At 43.3% G+C, this 17,313-nt stretch overlaps 1 protein-coding gene and 1 long non-coding RNA gene across 3 annotated transcripts in view; both read right to left on the bottom strand.

The window, feature by feature from the left end:
• LOC139232499 (zeta-sarcoglycan) overlaps positions 1–17,313 on the bottom strand; it is an 817,822-nt gene that overhangs the window by 445,811 nt on the left and 354,698 nt on the right. The window lies entirely within an intron of this gene.
• LOC139232496 (uncharacterized) overlaps positions 5,757–17,313 on the bottom strand; it is a 160,660-nt gene continuing 149,103 nt past the window's right edge. The window contains exon 2 of the long non-coding RNA XR_011588019.1: positions 5,757–6,129. This is a non-coding gene — a long non-coding RNA (uncharacterized lncRNA). The remainder of the gene's footprint in view (positions 6,130–17,313) is intronic.

The raw sequence follows: 17,313 nt of genomic DNA, 5'->3' as shown, positions 1-17,313 counted from the left end.
TTAAAGCACATGGGATTGGGGGTAGTGTGCTGACGTGGATTGAGAACTGGTTGGCAGACAGTAAGCAAAGAGTAAATGGGTACTTTTCAGAATGGCAGGCAGTGACTAGTGGGGTACCGCAAGGTTCTGTGCTGGGGCCGCAGCTGTTTACATTGTACATTAATGATTTAGACGAGGGGATTAAATGTAGTATCTCCAAATTTACGGATGACACTAAGTTGGGTGGCAGTGTGAGCTGCGAGGAAGATGCTATGAGGCTGCAGAGTGACTTGGATAGGTTAGGTGAGTGGGCAAATGCATGGCAGATGAAGTATAATGTGGATAAATGTGAGGTTATCCACTTTGGTGGTAAAAACAGAGAGACAGACTATTATCTGAATGGTGACAGATTAGGAAAAGGGGAGGTGCAACGAGACCTGGGTGTCATGGTACATCAGTCATTGAAGGTTGGCATGCAGGTAGAGCAGGCGGTTAAGAAAGCAAATGACATGTTGGCCTTCATAGTGAGGGGATTTGAGTACAGGGGCAGGGAGGTGTTATTGCAGTTGTACAGGGTTTGGTGAGGCCACACCTGGAGTATTGGTTTCCTAACTTGAGGAAGGACATTCTTGCTATTGAGGGAGTGCAGCGAAGGTTCACCAGACTGATTCCCGGGATGGCGGGACTGACATTTCAAGAAAGACTGGATCAACTGGGCTTGTATTCACTGGAATTCAGAAGAATGAGAGAGGATCTCATAGAAACGTTTAAAATTCTGACGGGTTTAGACAGGTTAGATGCAGGAAGAATGTTCCCAATGTTGGGGAAGTCCAGAACCAGGGGTCACATTCTAAGGATAAGCGGTAAGCCATTTAGGACCGAGATGAGGAGAAACTTCTTCACCCAGAGAGTGGTGAACCTGTGGAATTCTCTACCACAGAAAGTTGTTGAGGTCAATTCACTAAATACATTCAAAAAGGAGTTAGATGTAGTCCTTACTACTAGGGGAATCAAGGGATATGGCGAGAAAGCAGGAATGGGGTACTGAAGTTGCATGTTCAGCCATGAACTCATTGAATGGCGGTGCAGGCTCGAAGGGCCGAATGGCCTATTCCTGCACCTATTTTCTATGTTTCTATGTTTAGTACTGGGCTGATTGATTGCGGACAGGATCCTGTGGAAAAAACTGGAAGAAGAAAGGTAACTTTGTTTTTTACTTACCTCGGCCACCTCACCTTTAATCATTGCCCCAGATGCACACCTCCTGCAGCTGCGGGTGTTTTCACCCAGCTTTGCTGTAGGGGGCGGAAGTCAATTTTGAGACCAGGGCGATGAGTGCTGCAGTTATGTCACGATCTCGGGGCAAAGGAGATCAGGGCACAATGCCATAGCGCTGCCACAAAACACCCGATGTCTGCGCCACGACAGGTCGCAAAGCCATTTGCGACCATTGGTGCCCCCTGGGGGCGCTAACGGGAGGCACAAAGACACCCAATTTTGCCCTCTTGATCATTTTTCTCTTTTTTAATTTCTGACTTTATATAATGAGGTTATAGGATCAACAGATCAAACAAAAATTGTTATCTATTACTAGAGCATTAGTGGATACTCTTTGTACTTCTGAACTAAAAATGCACTTACGTTTTTAACTCTGATTTCCAAATATCTCACAACCCATCAAAAAACAACTTTTGTCATTTTCTACGTTGATACAAAACACACACAATTCTGCAATCAAACCAAAAAATGGAATTCTAGGCACAAAAAACACTGTTACTGAATTAACAATGCTCTACCAGAGAGGCGTACTAGAAAGGTGGAAGCATTGGAGTAAATTTTTACAGTGGTTCTCCCGCTTTCTGCCATAACAATATCTTTCAATCCCTGTCGTAAAAAAATAAAAAATGATCATTAAATCCCCACAGTAATCTGAGTAATAATACCTATGAAATGAACTGTGCTGGCTTATGCTGTAGTGACGCCAATTATATTCCCCTTTGGAATGTGGGCAAATAAATAAAGCAGGACACCCCTGGCCTTCCCACAGTTAGCTCTGTATAAACTGGGGTTCTAGTGACAAGTGCATCTCTGATTCATGGTGGTTTTGTGGCAGTGCAGGGTGTTACATTCACATTCTCTGCTTGTATAGGGACAAACGTATCTCTGATCCCTAGTGGTCTGCAGGGCTGTTGCATCTGTATTTCCTGACAGTGTCGAGGTAAATATAATTTTTTAAAAACTGTACGTTGGAAAATGTTTGCCAATATTTTGCTCTTTTTTTAATGCTACTGTTGCATCCTGTGCTTGGAGAGATAGTTGTTTGTTTGTCAAGGACAAGGCCTTAAAAAAACAGCCTTCACAGTATTGCAAATAAATTCACTGCAGAAACATCTTGAAGAAATATTTTCACTTTGATGTTTAAAAGCATGACTCCTTTCATTCCAAACCAAACATAAAACAACATATTAGGAAGTCAACATAGTCTTACATAAGTATATGAGATTATGACCACAAGGTGCTAGAATTCTGAATTTCTCATACATCTTAGTAGAAGAGTTGAATTTTTGATCAGCTGAAAAATATCTGTATCACGATGCTTGGGAGGATTTAATATTCTAATAATTCCTGTTATAAAGGGCCTTCGAACCTTTTAATTTGCCTGTATGCTTAATCAGGTATCATAAGTACACACAAGGGTTATAAACCTAGAAATTGCTTGCTTTTGCACCGCTATTAATGCTGGTTTACTGGAAGCAGCTTCTGGTTGCTTCCGGCGTGAGACACGACAGCTGCCATTTTGGTGTGGGCCACAACACTGCTGTTGACAGCGCTGGTCTCTCAAATGTAAATTAGCACATCGTGATGTCAATAGACGTGCAACGCCTAACTTGATGCCACAACTGTCAACATGGATGCTTCGGCATGCCATAATGCCAGGTCATTTAGAAAGGCACGGATTAATCAAAGACAGTCATCATGGAGTTGTTAAGAGAAGGTCGTGTCTGACTAACTTATTAAATTTTTTGAAGAGGTAAACATAGAAACATAGAAAAAAGGTGCAGGAGTAGGCCATTCAGCCCCTCGAGCCTGCACCACCATTCAATATGATCATGGCTGATCATGCTACTTCAGTACCCCATTTCTGCTTTCTCTCCATACCCCTTGATCCCTTTAGCTGTAAGGGCCACATCTAACTCCCTGTTGAATATATCTAATGAACTGGCCTCAACAACTTTGTGGTAGAGAATTCCACAGGTTCACAATTCTCTGAGTGAAGAAGTTTCTCCTCATCTCGGTCCTAAATGGCTTACCCCTTATCCTTAGACTGTGACCCCTGGTTCTGGACTTCCCCAACATCGGGAACATTCTTCCTGCATCTAACCTGTCCAATCCCATCAGAATGTTATATGTTTCTATGAGATCCCCTCTCATTCTTCTAAATTCCAGTGATTTCTAGTCGATCCAGTCTTTCTTCATATGTCAGTCCTGCCATTTCGGGAATCAGTCATGTGAATCTTCGCTGCACTCCCTCAATAGCAAGAATGTTCTTCCTCAGATTAGGAGACCAAAACTGAACACAATATTCAAGGTGTGGCCTCACCAAGGCCCTGTACAACTGCAGTAAGACCTCCCTGCTCCTATACTCAAATCCTCTAGCTATGAAGGCCAACATGCCATTTGCATTCTTCACCGCCTGCTGTACCTGCATGCCAACTTTCAATGACTGATGTACCATGACATCCAGGTCTCGTTTCAACTCCCCTTATCCTAATCTGTCACCATTCAGATAATATTCTGCCTTTCTATTTTTGCCATCAAAGTGGATAACCTCACATTTATCTACATTATATTGCATCTGCCATGCATTTGCCCACTCACCTAACCTGTCCAAGTCACCCTGCAGCCTCTTAGCATCCTCCTCACAGCTCACCCAGCTTAGTGTCATCTGTAAACTTGGAGATATTACATTCAATTCCTTTGTCTAAATCATTAATATATATTGTAAATAGCTGGGGTCCCAGCACTGAACCTTGCGGTACCCCATTAGTCACTGCCTGCCATTCTGAAAAGGACCCGTTTATTCCTACTCGTTGCTTCCTGTTTGCCAACCAGTTCTCTATCCACATCAATACATTACTCCCAATACCATGTGCTTTAATTTTGCACATTAATCTCTTTTGTGGGACCTTGTCAAAAGACTTTTGAAAGTCCAAATACACCACATCCACTGGTTCTCCCTTGTCCACTCTACTATTTATTACATCCTCAAAAAATTCTAGAAGATTTGTCAAGCATGATTTCCCTTTCATAAATCCATGCTGACTCGGACCGATCCTGTCACTGCTTTCCAAATGCGCTACGATTACATCTTTAATAATTGATTCCAACATTTTCCCCACTACCAATGTCAGGCTATCCAGTCTATAATTCCCTGTTTTCTCTCTCCCTCCTTTTTTAAAAAGTGGGGTTACATTAGCTACCCTCCAATCCATAGGAACTGATCCAGAGTCTATAGACTGTTGGAAAATGACCACCAATGCGTCCACTATTTCTCGGGCCACTTCCTTAAATAGTCTGGGTGCAGATTATCAGGCCCCGGGGATTTATCAGCCTTCAATCCCATCAATTTCCCTAACACAATTTCCTGACTAATAAGGATTTCCTTCAGTTCCTCCTTCTCGCTAGACCCTTGGTCCCCTAGTATTTCTGAAAGGTAACAAGGAAGGTCGATGAGGGAAGTACATTTGAGATAGTGATCTGCTGATATATTAGCAAGGCTTTTGATAAAGTCCCACATGGCAGACTGGTCACGAAAGTAAAAGCCCATGGGGTCCAAGGCAAAGTGGCAAGTTGGATCCAAAATTGGCTCAGAGGCAGGAAGCAAGGGGTAATGGCTGATGGGTGTTTTTCTGACTGGAAGGCTGTTTCCAGTGGGGTTCCACAGGGCTCAGTACTAGGTCCCTTGGTTTTTGTGGTATATATCAACAATTTGGACTTGAATGTAGGGGGTGTGATTAAGAAGTTTGCAGATGATACAAAAATTGGCTGTGTGGTTGATAATGAAGAAGAAAGCCATGGACTGCAGGAACACATCAATCAACTGGACATGTGGGCAGAACAGTGGCAAATGAAATTCAAACTGGAGAAGTATGATGCAATGCATTTGGGGCGGGCTAACAAGGCAAAGGAATACACATTAAATGGTAGGACACTGAGAAGTGTAGAGGAACAGAGGGACCTTGGAGTTCATGTCCACAGATCCCTGAAGGTAGCAGGCCAGGTAGATAAGGTGGTTAAGAACGCATACAGAATACTTGCCTTTATTAGCTGAGGCATAGAATATAAGAGTAGGAATGTTATGCTTGAACTGTACAAAACACTAATTAGGCCACAGCTAGAGTACTGTATGCAGTTCTGGTCACTGCATTACAGGAAACATGTGATTGCACTGGAGAAGGTACAGAGGAGATTTACGAGGATGTTGCCTGGACTTTAGAATTTTAGCCATGAGGAAAGATTGGATAGGCTGGGGTTGTTTTCTTTGGAACAGAGGAGGCTGAAGGGAGACCTTATTGAGGTGTATAAAATTATGAGGGGCCTAGTGTGGATAGGAATGATCTATTTCCTTGAGCAGAAGGGTCACCAACCAGGGGGCATAGATTTAAAGTCATTGGTAGGAGGTTTAGAGGGGATTTGAGGGGAAATTTCTTCACCCAGAGGGTGGTGGGTATCTGGAACTCATACATTGCTGAAATAAAAGACACCACAAAGCAAACTTTTCAATCCAACAATTTAACTTTATGCATCCAATATTACATCAAAAAATCAACTTATTGCCCTTGTGCCATCCTTAAGTGACGGTCTTGCGTGTGCCTTTGCCTATCTTAGTGATGTCCACACAGTGCTACCCCAGTGGCTGCAGCATGGCTGTTGGAAGGCTGCTGACTTTCAGAGCGGTAAGGCTGTAGAAAGCCTTGCAGGATGACCTTGAGGAGCTGGTGGCTGGGAGTGTGAAATTGAGTAACGGTGTTTCTTCTTTTTCCTTTTCTTTTTCTTCTTCTTCTCTCTCCTCTCCATCTTCTTGGTCAACCACTGTCTGGGCAAGTTGGATTTCTTGGATCAAAAGCAAAATACTACAGATGCTGGACTCTGAAATAAAAATAGAAAATGCTGGAAAAACTCAGCAGGTCAGACAGCATCTGGGGAGAGAGAAACAGAGTTAACGTTTCAGGTCGATGACTCTTCATCAGAACTGGAAAAAGTTAGAGATGTAACAGGTTTTAAGCGAGTGTAGAGGCAGGGAAAGGGGGGAGTGGAGGAAAGAACAAAGGGGAAGGTCTGTGATAGGGTGGAAGGCAGAAGAGATTAAAAGACCAAAGGAATGATGGTGCAAGGCAAAAGGAGATAGTAATGGGGCAAGTCAAGAAGCAAAAGATGCGTCTAGATAGAGTATAAATGGCAGAATCATCGTCAGCTGCTGTGGGAAAGAGAAAAAAACAGAAAAAAAGAACGAAATATGGGCAGAGGTTAGGGTTTGAAATTGTTGAACTCGATGTTGAGTCCAGAAGGCTGTAAAGTGCCTAAACGAACGATGGGGTGCTGCTCCTCGAGCTTGTGTTGAGTTTCATTGGAACAGTATAAGAGGCTGATGACGGAGGGATCATAGTAGAAGTGGAGTCGAGAATTAAAGTGACAGGCGACCGGAAGCTCGTGGTCACGTTTATGGACTGAGCGGAGCTATTCTGCAAATCAATCACCCAATCTGCGCTTGGTCTCCCAAATGTAGAGGAGACCACATTGTGAGCAGCGAATACAGTATACTAAATTGAAAGAAGTACAAGTAATTCGCTGTTTCAGCTGGAAGGAGTGCTTGGGGCCCGAGACAGTGGGAAGAAAGGAGGTAAAAGGGCAGGCGTTGCAACTCCTGCACTTGCAAGGGTGTTGCACTACAGATTTTGCACTGCGCTAAAATACCGGTCTTTCTGTGCTATTATTGCGAGCAGCCATTTACTTTGGCCCGCAGTGACACGGGCAGGTTTCCTGCATACTTGAATTTCTAGGCCATGAAGTCTTTGTCATTTGGGCTGATTAGAACTTTGTGCTCTTCAGTCACCCTCACTGACCTCAGTTGACGGTGCGTACACCTACAGGTCATGTATTGGGTAAGTTAGGGAATTCTTAATCTGGAAATCAACATGGGACAATTAAAAGTGACTATATGGCCTCGTTCCTAACTGAAAAATAAGAAATGTCGATTTTTTTCATTTTCCTTTTTAGGACCTGACTGCCCCTGAGTCAAAAGATATTCTTTATCCACTGTCTTTAGCTAGTGTATAATGGTGTCAGTTCAAATGATTCTGCATGATTATTTTTATAAGACCATAAGAATTAGGAGCAGGAGTAAGCCATACGGCCTTTCGAGCCTGCTCCGCCATTCAATATTGTGGCTGATTTTCGACCTAAACTCCATCATCACCATCACAGGCAGTCCCTCAGAATCGAGGAAGACTTGCTTCCATTCTTAGCATGAGTTCTTAGGTGGCTGTACAGTCCAATATGAGAACCACAGTCTCTGTCACAGGTGGGACAGATAGTGGTTGAGAGAAAGGGTGGGCAGGAGCCTGGTTTGCCGCACGCTCATTCCGCTGCCAGCACTTGATTTCTGCATGCTCTCGGCAACGATACTCAAGGAGCTCAGCGCCCTCCCGAATGCACTTCCTCCACTTAGGGCAGTCTATGGCCAAGGACTCCCAGGTGTCAGTGGGGATGTCGCACTTTATCAGGGAGGCTTCAAAGGTGTCCTTGTAACGTTTCCTCTGCCCACCTTTGGCTCGTTTGCCATCGACGAGTTCCGAGTAGAGCGCTTGCTTTGGGAGTCTCGTGTCTGGCATGCGAACTATGTGGCCTGCCCAGCGGAGCTGATCAAGTGCGGTCAGTGCTTCAATGCTGGGGATGTTGGCCTGGATGAGGACGCTAGTGTTTGTGCGTCTGTCCTCCCAGGAAACTCCACTTTCCTGCCCAATCCCATATCCCTTGTTTCCCCTAGAGTGCAAAAATCTTTCTATTAATGGAGTAGAAGTACCCAACTAATCTTTTCAGATAAAGTCAGAGGCCGAGAGATTCATCTTGGGCGGTAGCTCAAAATGGACAGTATCAGATCAGCTGCTCATTATACACAGTGCCTGATGAATATGAATATCAGGCGCTTTGTGTAATGGGCGGCCAATCTGATACCGCACTTTTTGCGTTACGCCCAAGTAAATTTCTAGGCCCATAAATTATTCTCCCATGTTTTCAGTGATTTAATTTGTAATTGTATTGAGTAGAATAAATTCACTGGCATTTTTTTTGTATAGAGAAATATATTAAAAAAAAGCTCTCCAAATTTGAGGATATAATGAGCATGGTGGATAGAGGTGTACCGATGGATGTGGTGTATTTAGATTTTCAAAATGCATTCGATAAGGTGCCACACACAAGGTTACTGCAGAAGATAAAGGTACGCAGAGTCAGTGGAAATGTATTAGCATGGATAGAGAATTGGCTGGCTAACAGAAAGCAGAGAGTTGGGATAAATGGGTCCTTTTCGGGTTGGAAATTGGTGGTTAGTGGTGTGCCACAGGGATCGGTGCTGGGACCACAACTGTTTACAATATACATAGATGACCTGGAAGAGGGGACAGAGTGTAGTATAACAAAATTTGCAGATGACACAAAGATTAGTGAGAAAGCGGGTTGTGTAGAGGACACAGAGAGGCTGCAAAGAGATTTAGATAGGTTAAGCGAATGGGCTAAGGTTTGGCAGATGGAATACAATGTCGGAAAGTGTAAGGTCATCAACCTTGGGAAAAAAACAGTAAAAGGGAATATTATTTGAATGGGGAGAAATTACAACATGCTGCGGTGCAGAGGGACCTGGGGGTCCTTGTGCATGAATCCCAAAAAGTTAGTTTGCAGGTGCAAAAGGTAAACAGGAAGGCGAATGGAATGTTGGACTTCATTGCGAGAGGGATAGAGTCCAAAAGCAGGGAGGTCCTTCTGCAACTGTATAGGGTATTGGTGAGGCCGCACCTGGAGTACTGCGTGCAGTTCTGGTCACCTTACTTAAGGAAGGATATTATTAGCTTTGGAGGGGGTACAGAGATGATTCACGAGGCTGATTCCGGAGATGAGGGGGTTACCTTATGATGATAGATTGAGTGGACTGGGTCTTTACTCGTTGGAGTTCAGAAGGATGAGGGGTGATCTTATAGAAACATTTAAAATAATGAAAGGGATAGACAAGATAGAGGCAGAGAGATTGTTTCCACCGGTCGGGGAGACTAGAACTAGGGGGCACAGCCTCAAAATACGGGGAAGCCAATTTAAAACCGAGTTGAGAAGGAATTTCTTCTCCCAGAGGGTTGTGACTCTGTGGAATTCTCTGCCCAAGGAAGCAGTTGAGGCTAGCTCATTGAATGTTTTCAAGTCACAGATAGATAGATTTTTAACCAATAAGGGAATTAACGGTTACGGGGAGCGGGCGGGTAAGTGGAGCTGAGTCCACGGCCAGATCAGCCATGATCTTGTTGAATGGCGGAGCAGGCTCGAGGGGCTAGATGGCCAACTCCTGTTCCTAATTCTTATGTTCTTATGTTCTTATGTTCTTATGTTCTTATGTTACCCAGGTTTTTTGGAGCCCTGTTTATTCCCACCAACTTTTTTCTTGATTTTTATGTGAAAAATGAAGTCTGAAAAAAACATCTTTTTTTAAATTTACAACTGATTTTATTGATTCTTACTCATCACTGATCAGATGTTCTGTGATCTTCTGATCAGATGTTGATTCCCCAAACACTTCAGGAACTGATTCAACTTTACTTAATAATGTATACGGAAAACAGGTTTGAAGAATGTTAATTTATTATAGGTTTTCCAGATGTGTGGAAGATGCTCAAAAAGACACAATCTTACAAATTAATACTATGGGCCAGACTTTGCGGTGTTTATGACGGTATACTCTCAGAGTACGCCTTCATACTGCCTTTGAAAAGGACCGCTAGTTCGGGATTTCCGCATGCACTTGTCAAGTTACGATTTGTCAAGCTCCTTATTGGAAATCTCAATTGCTGGCACAGGGTTGGGCTAATTGCAATTACGCATCTATTTGCTGCAGAATGTGATGTAATGAATTGTAAAACCATCAGAAACACCTCCAATGATTATGTGCACATTTTTCAGATCCATGGTTACTAACGTGATCATATTACTATAACATCAGCGCAGATTATTATAATATTAGTATTTCTGTGTTTTTACAATAACTAATTCCACATCTTCTGATCTTTGTTTGGGTTCTGTTGTATTTATGTTTGCATCACTTGTCCACGTTAATACTGTCAGATATTTCCGCTTCTTATTGATGTATTTTATATGAATTTTTACAGAGTTTGAACGATTTATCAGAACTCTAATTCCTAAATTAGATGTAAGAATTAATTCCCAAATAATTTTTTTAGGTGCATCTGTGTGTGCGTGTGTGTGTGTGTGTGTGAGTGGGAGAGAGAGAGAGAGAGAGAGAGAGAGAGTCATTTAGGAATTTTTATTCTCCTAGTCCTTATAATTATTCTGAAAATACATCCAAAGTGAGAGAGACAAAGCAGCATATGTTTAATTTGCGGTCAGTTCCGGGCCATTAACTCCTCGCTCTATCACTGTAACCTGCTCTTCAATTACAAGAAATGTAGTAGGAAACTCGGCGCTTCCACTGATTGGAGCACCAGGCCCACGTGACCTAGGTACACTTCTGCACACATTGCTCCCCTGCGATCCGTGGGCCATTACGCTGCCCTAGAGTCAAAGAGCAAGTTTATGAAGGAGGGTCCCCATCAAGTAAGTCTATTCTATTCGAATGCCGACAGTGTACTCCGAAGGTACACCGCCAAGCACAAAACCTACCCCATTCTGTTACTGCTTATTTTTTTTATTCATTCACAGGATGTGGGCGTTGCTGGCAAGGCTAGCATTTATTGTCCATCTCTAATTGCCCTGGAGAAAGTGGTTGTGAGCCGACTTGAACCACTGAAGTCCATGTGGTGAAGGTACTCCTACAATGCTGTTGGGGAGGGAGTTCCTGGATTTTGATCCAAAGAAACAGCGATATATTTCCAAGTCAGGATGGTGTGTAACTTGGATGGGAACTTATATGTGGTGGTGTTCCAATGTGCCTGCTGCTCTTGTCCTTCTCGGTAGTAGAGGTCGTGAGTTTTGGAGGAGCTGTTGAAGGTGCCTTGCTGAGTTGCTGCAGTGCATCTTTTAGATGGTACACATTGCAGACATGGTGCACTAGAGTTGGAGGAAGTGAATATTTAATTTGGTGGAGGGGGTACCAATCAAGCAGGCTGCTTTATCCTGGATGGTGTCGAGCTTCTTGAGTGTTGTTGGAACTGCACGCATCCAGGCAAGTGGGGAGTATTCCATCACACTCCTGACTTGTGCCGTGTAGATGGTGGAAAGGCTTTGGGAAGTTAGGAGGTGAATCACTTACCATAGAATCACCAGCTTCTGACCTGCTCCTGTACCCACTTGTATGACTCACTTGCATTATTTAATTATTAAATTGATATTTCATGAGTGGGCTAAATTGGATAGGGCCCAAAAATTGGCACGGGTTTGGGACCTGCCCATGCCATTGAAAGTACTGCAGGGAGCTCGTGAAATTCATGCTGCCTGTTCATTAACATGATTGCAGTTTTGGGCCCATTGTCAAATGTGCTGTTGGTTGGCTCGATGCTCAACAGGGGGATCAATATCATGGGAAGTCTGCTTTGTATTTAAAGGTTGCCTACAGAGTGAAAGGCTGTCTGCACTTCTTAAACTGGAGGTGCTTTTTGAGAGTGGATAGCCCTTGTCGCCGAGTAGCCACCCTCGGGTTTGACATGGTGTCTGGAAGATTGCTGGCACAGTGGACTGACACAGGATGAAGGCATCATGACTGCTGCAAGGATAGCGGGCATTCACTATCATGATGTGTTTGGTGTGGTTGCACCAGAACTGCATATTAAGTGAGTGGTAGCCTTTGATTTGCAGTGCCTGCAAAACCCTTTTGTGTGCAGTCAATGGTGTCCTGCACTATGGGTAAGCTCAATATCCAGGCAAAGCCACCTGCATGCTCCACCTGTTTCTCTCTGTTTGGAGAGAAGACAATGAAGTTCCTTCTCCTAGAGTACAGAGCCTCTGTGATGCAGTGATGGAGGGCGAACTGTGAAATGTTTGCAATGTCGACTGTTCCAGCTTTGAAGGATTCCTTGGTGAAACAATTCATGGCCACAATCACCTTGATGGCCACTGGCAGAGCCGTCATCACCCTGCTCTGTGGCTGCAGGTCTGGTTCAAAGAGGTGGCAGAGTTATGTGATCACCTCCTTGGTGATGCAGAGCCGACAGATACACTGCTCCTGGCTTAGCTGCAGGTAGGAGAAGTACTCACTGAAGACCCCAGGTAGGTAAGATTTCCTGCTGTGAGTCCCCCTCCCCCTCCCCCTCCTCCTCCCTCTGCAAGCAGCATGTATTTTGTGCCATTGCTCCAGCTCCCTGTCATGCTGCATTGTGAGGGGGACTGCAAGTAGAGCCCCCATGACTGGGAGCATGTGGTGCAGTCAGCGGTCTTCCAGTTGCAGCCAACGCCTTCCCAACATTTAGCAGCACTCCCTGCATACTCTTAACGTTATGAACGCCTTCCAGCAAGCCAATACTGATATAAACTCTGTAAAGTCGGTACAAGACAAATAATCAACTTACCTGCAAGTTGGATGTATCCCTTTAAATAGCACTGGTGGGTTGAGGAGAGGGGGTGGTCCCTCCTGCAGCTGAATGCACATTCAACTTTGCATGCTTAGGAGAGGGTATTGTTTGGAATGGCGACATCCAAAATGGCAGGTCATGCATCAACTCAGCGTTACATGCTGAGTGACATCACTGTCTACATTGCATACTGCCAGCGCATGCATGGCCCACCCACGTTATCACCCTTACCAAGATGGTGACCAGCGTGGGCTGGGCCTGAAGTGGATGCAAGCGAGGCGGACACCATTTTTTTCCCCGAAACCAGCCTTAACTGCCAGTGCAAAGGTATTGAATTTCATGGACTTATAATCTATAAATGTTTCGGGTCCATGGGTTTAAAGTGTAGTAGAGTTTCCGATTTGGGAATAATGGCGATTCCAGTGCAAATTGCAGCATTTTGAAAAGTGTTTTTTGCCCTGAGTTTCTGCTCAATCTCATTTGCATATCACCAAACGTAAAATCTGCCATTAACCAGCTCAATTGGGCAGCGTTTTAAAAACTAATATTACTTAATTTTGCTTTATAAAATATTCCCTTACGTATTTAACAATGTTAACTTGGTAAAGTTTGATTAATACAGCTGAACATGGATTTGTCACAAAAAATACGCATTTTAAATCACCTGTCAATCCACCACCTGTGAGTAAGCCAATTTTAAATTATTGAAAATGATTTTGAAAAAATATACAAAACTATTTTCTAGTTAGATTTGGGTACAGTATTCGGTTCCTTAGAAAATTTAAAAAGAAATTCAAAACCTTGCAAAATGTACCTATTACTTTCCTTACGCCCAAAATATCCAGTTTAATTTTTGGAGCCTCCTCGAAGGCCCGCAAATGAGCGTAATTAGCGGAAACTCCCAATTGTGCTTAATTGACCCTGGGGGTGTGGCCAGTTTTGTGGACAGCGCCTGCTTCTAGTGCAATGTTTTAAAACTAACGCAACAGACCGTGGAAATTCGATTTGCGCTGAACATAATTTGTGCTTAAAATTCTGTAATCTTTTGCAGCAGTTATGCCGATATTGGAGGAATTGCATCAAAAAAACAATGCAATTGAGTCGAAACTCCAGGCCACGGAGTTTTGAATAAATCAGCAAATAAGTTTTAATTGTCTTCTTGCAAGATTAAGTGGAATATATATATATAAGCAGAGTGGTTATGTCACTGGACGAGTAATCCAGAGGCCTGGACTAACGATCCGGTGAAATGAGTTCAAATCCCATCACGGAAACTGGGGAACTTAAATTCAGTTAATGAAATTAAAAAATCTGGAATAAAAAGCTGGTTTCAGTAATGGTGACTACGAAACTAGCAGATTGTTGTAAAAACCTATGTGGTTCATTAATGTCCTTCAGGGAAGGAAATCTACCGTCCTTACCTCGTCTGGCCTATATGTGACTCCAGACCCACAGCAATGTGGTTGACTCTTAACTACATTCTGAAATGGCCGAGCAAGCCACTCAGTTACATTGAATAAGGCGGCTCATCACCACCTTCTCGAGGGCAATTAGGGATGGGCAATAAATGCTGGCCCTCCGGTGACATCCACATCCCTTGAATTAATACATTTTATAAAATATAGCAACTTCACCATTAATTCTTCGTGCAATATGAAACCCAGGTAGAGTGTGGATGATGAAAACCGTAGTTTATTGACAAGTGCACAAGAGTACAAGAGAACACATTACTGACATTCTATATCTTACATTTAACTCTGTAGTCAGCCTGTCAGAGATGGCGGTTAAACATAAAATTACTTGGTAAAGATGGATTCGGAAAGTAATGAAATTTCTTGGTGGAGATGGCACACTTAACCCAGGAATATTTATTTGTGTATTAGCATGCAGGTGCTTTTGTCTATTTTTAATACATCTCCCCATTAACTTTCGCATCATTGTTCTTTGCTGAAGGTCAAGGTAGTAAATCATAGCAGCTGCCCAAAATACATAAATATTAATTCTGTTCCATGTAAGAAAAAAAGACAATTCTTTGTAATCAGTTTTGTGCCCAACTGTTAACTTGCTTATTTTGGTTAAGTCGAGAGAACCCTGAGGCTTAGTTCAAATGAAGGCTCAGGAAGACAATGGAAATGTATATTTTGTGCCCAGGCAAGTCACATAGCGAATGTAAATTCTGAATTACTCATGGCTAAACAAGGAAGAAACGGAGAATACAAAGATATTGAGGGCAGAATTTTCTGGTTATCAACTGATGATTATTTCCTGATAATGATAATTATTAATCTTCCTGTAGGAATAATATCTCACAATCACATCAAGCATGTAAAACACACCGAGGAAGCATAGAAACATAGAAACATAGAAAATAAGTGCAGGAGTAGGCCATTCAGCCCTTCTAGCCTGCACCGCCATTCAATGAGTTCATGGCTGAACATGTAACATCAGTACCCACTTCCTGCTTTCTCGCCATACCCCTTGATCCCCCTAGTAGTAAGGACTTCATCTAACTCACTTTTGAATATATTTAGTGAATTGGCCTCAACTACTTTCTGTGGTAGAGAATTCCACAGGTTCACCACTCTCTAGGTGAAGAAGTTTCTCCTCATCTCGGTCCTAAATGGCTTACCCCTTATCCTGAGACTGTGACCCCTGATTCTGGACTTCCCCAACATTGGGAACATTCTTCCTGCATCTAACCTGTCTAAACCCATCAGAATTTTGAACGTTTCAATGAGGTCCCCTCTCATTCTTCTGAACTCCAGTGAATATAAGCCCAGTTGATCCAGTCCTTCTTGATAGGTCAGTCCCACCATCCCGGTCTGGTGAATCTTTGCTGCACTCCCTCAATAGCAAGAATGTCCTTCCTCAAGTTAGGAGACCAAAACTGTACACAATACGTAAGGTGTGGCCTCACCAAGGCCCTGTACAACTGTAGTAACACCTCCCTGCCCCTGTACTCAAATCCCCTCGCTATGAAGGCCAACATGCCATTTGCTTTCTTAACCGCCTTCTGTACCTGCATGCCAACCTTCAATGACTGATGTACCATGACACCCAGGTCTCGTTGCACCTCCCCTTTTCCTAATCTGTCACCATTCAGATAATGGTCTGTCTCTCTGTTTTTACCAACAAAGTGGATAACCTCACATTTATCCACATTATACTTCATCTGCCATGCATTTGCCCACTCACCTAACCTATCCAAGTCACTCTGCAGCCTCATAGCATCCTCCTCGCAGCTCACACTGCCACCCAACTTAGTGTCATCCGCAAATTTGGAGATACTGCATTTAATCCCCTCATCTAAATCATTAATGTACAATGTAAACAGCTGGGGTCCCAGCACAGAACCTTGCGGTACCCCACTAGTCACTGCCTGCCATTCTGAAAAGTACCCATTTACTCCTACTCTTTGCTTCCTGTCTGACAACCAATTCGCAATCCACGTCAGCACACTACCCGTAATCCCATGTTCTTTAACTTTGCACATTAATCTCTTGTGTGGGACCTTGTCGAAAGCCTTCTGAAAGTCCAAATATACCACATCAACTAGTTCTCCCTTGTCCACTTTACTGGAAACATCCTCAGAAAATTCCAGAAGTTTTGTCAAGCATGATTTCCCTTTCACAAATCCATGCTGACTTGGACCTATCATGTCACCTCTTTCCAAATGCGCTGCTATGACATCCTTAATAATTGATTCCATCATTTTACCCATTACTGAGGTCAGGCTGACCGGTCTATAATTTCCTGTTTTCTCTCTCCCTCCTTTTTTAAAAAGTGGGGTTACATTGGCTACCCTCCACTCGATAGGAACTGATCCAGAGTCAATGGAATGTTGGAAAATGACTGTCAATGCATCTGCTATTTCCAAGGCCACCTCCTTAAGTACTCTGGGATGCAGTCCATCAGGCCCTGGGGATTTATTTGCCATCATTCCCATCAATTTTCCCAACACAATTTCCCGACTAATAAAGATTTCCCTTAGTTTCTCCTCCTCACTAGACCCTCTGACCCCTTTTATATCCGGAAGGTTGTTTGTGTCCTCCTTAGTGAATACCGAACCAAAGTACTTGTTCAATTGGTCTGCATTTCTTTGTTCCCCGTTATGACTTCCCCTGATTCTGACTGCAGAGGACCTACGTTTGTCTTTACTAACCTTTTTTTCTTTACATATCTATAGAAACTTTTGCAATCCGTCTTAATGTTCCCTGCAAGCATCTTCTCGTACTCCATTTTCCCTGCCCTAATCAAACCCTTTGTCCTCCTCTGCTGAGTTCTAAATTTCTCCCAGTCCTGGGTTCGCTGCTATTTCTGGCCAATTTGTATGCCACTTCCTTGGCTTTAATACTATCCCTGATTTCCCTTGATAGCTACGGTTGAGCCACCTTCCCTTTTTTATTTTTACGCCAGACAGGAATGTACAATTGTTGTCGTTCATTCATGCGCTCTCTAAATGTCTGCCATTGCCCATCCACAGTCAACCCCTTAATTATCATTCACTAATCTATCCGAGCCAATTCACGCCTCATACCTTCAAAGTTACCCT

The sequence above is a fragment of the Pristiophorus japonicus genome, chromosome 2 (genome assembly GCF_044704955.1).
Source record: "Pristiophorus japonicus isolate sPriJap1 chromosome 2, sPriJap1.hap1, whole genome shotgun sequence".
In the NCBI taxonomy this organism is placed as follows: Eukaryota; Metazoa; Chordata; class Chondrichthyes; family Pristiophoridae; genus Pristiophorus; species Pristiophorus japonicus.
This window is presented reverse-complemented; position numbering and strand designations above follow the sequence as displayed.